Genomic DNA, 1,950 nt, shown 5'->3' on the forward strand with positions numbered 1-1,950 from the left:
GAGACCGTCTAGTGGCCTCCCAGTACCTGAAGGGGCTCCAGGAAGGCTGCAGCAGGGATGCTGCAGTGGCTGTGCCATTAGTACCGGGACACAGGGGACCTTATTTATTTTATTGAAATTGAGCATGGTTTGAGGGCTGCTGGAACCATCAATTAGTTGTCACTGGGCAATAGCTGCAAATCTCACAGATGCTGCTTAATCCTGACTTTAGTTGTATTACAATTAAAAAGAAATAAAAATAAAAAAGAGAACTTACTTTGCTCTGGGTTGATGCACTAATCCTGGGATCTCTTTACCAGATTTAAGTCTTACGTTTGAACTGGCACTTTTTTCCTGAAACACACAAAAAACACACAACAGAGATACACCATCAGTATCTATGAAGCACACAGAAGGTGACAGGCATTTGTCATCACGGTGTCACACTGCGCTGGGTTCCAGCTCTTCTACCTGTACAACCCAATGAGAACAGCTCATCAAAAACGCAGTTAAAGGCAACACAAGTGAGGGAGTGACCCTGAGTGGGTCATTTTTAAATGTCACGGGCTCAGTGGGCCTGGGGGATTGTCTCCAGGTCACTGGGCAAAATCCATCTGGGATATGTGATGATCAAACACAGGTGTGCAGCCGTGGCTGGGCTCCTCTTAGAGTCAAACTGGCACCTTTAACAGAGCAAGGGAAAGCGTTGAACAGGCAGAGCCCCAGGCTCACCCCAGACCTGTAGGTGTGCTCAGAAGAGAGGTGAGAAACACCAGCATCATGTGGAAAACCATATGTGGGAGAAAGCACACATTAAACGTGGCAGAGAGAAGAGCAGCAACGGCAGACTCGACCTGCTCAGCCAGAAAATTGGACACAAGGGGTCCAAGGAAGCAATCCAGACCATGTTTATAGATAAGAAAGAAGACAACAGAGGAGCAGAGCCACTAGAAACATCTTTAAACAGGCACAGGGAGGGAAAAGAGTTCAGTTAAGAGCCAGAACTTCAAGGTAACATCTTGTCCTCACGTGAAAAGCTTCTATAAGCCAAACCTTAGCGCACACATGTATCTGCAAAAACCTGGAGAAGGACACGGCTCCTTCCAGATCTTCCCAGCGCTGCGTGGAAGGGAAAGCTGCTGGTGCAGATGGGAGAGAGCTGAGTCAAATCCTACAGCTCACCCTCTCCACAAATCTGTCTGAATTTCTCAGGCATGTCATGCCCATCACAATTTAACAAATGTAAACCCAAGAATTAGTGCTTTTGTGGGTAATTCTGGTGGTTTTGTTTTGTCTTATTTAGTCTTTGAATGTCTGAATCACACAACATGATTTTTAAGAGGGCTACTAAATCGCTGGATTTAAACAAAAAAAACCTAAAAAGAGGCTGTCTAGCAGTTAATATTTTAATGAATAATTCTACAAGGGCTGTAAACATCAACTGCCTCGGCATATTTAACATGTTTAATGCCTATCTTCTAATCCTCCTAAACAGAAAACAGTGTCTTGCGTGAAAATAACAGTGAGAGAGAAACAAGCCTTTCTTCCAAGCCTTAACAACCCTCTCTGGATGCTTGTTACATCCCACCACCAGCTGCCTGCCCGTGATCCCATGATGGTAAGTCGAAGCAGCAGAAGAGAAGATGGACCCGCTTGCTTTCAAAGACCTAATTGTAACCGTGTTAACAGGGGATGATTATGTACCTGCACGTTGAGTGTGTGGAGATGTGGTGGTTTCACCCACAGCTCAGACCATGCGGTCCTGCACTCACTCCCCCCACCCAGTGAGATGGGGAGATGGGTTGGAATGAGGACAGGGAGGGCTCACTCACAGTCACAGGCAAAACAGACTCAACTTGGGGAAGAAAAATCAATGTAATTCGTTACCAGTCAATCAGAGTAGGACAGTGAGACACAACAACCACATCTTGCACACCTTCCCCCAGCCCCCCTGGTCTCCTGTCCCGTGCC

General features: G+C 46.4%; 1 non-coding gene across 1 annotated transcript in view; it reads right to left on the bottom strand.

Moving 5' to 3' along the window:
* LOC104523414 (uncharacterized) overlaps window positions 1-338 on the bottom strand; it is a 14,142-nt gene extending 13,804 nt beyond the window's left edge. The window contains exon 1 of the transcript XR_003766176.1: window positions 257-338. This is a non-coding gene — a transcript (uncharacterized LOC104523414). The remainder of the gene's footprint in view (window positions 1-256) is intronic.
* Window positions 339-1,950: the final 1,612 nt, after the last annotated feature.

This window comes from Antrostomus carolinensis, unplaced genomic scaffold (genome assembly GCF_000700745.2).
Source record: "Antrostomus carolinensis isolate BGI_N321 unplaced genomic scaffold, ASM70074v2 scaffold19444, whole genome shotgun sequence".
Lineage (NCBI taxonomy): Eukaryota > Metazoa > Chordata > Aves > Caprimulgiformes > Caprimulgidae > Antrostomus > Antrostomus carolinensis.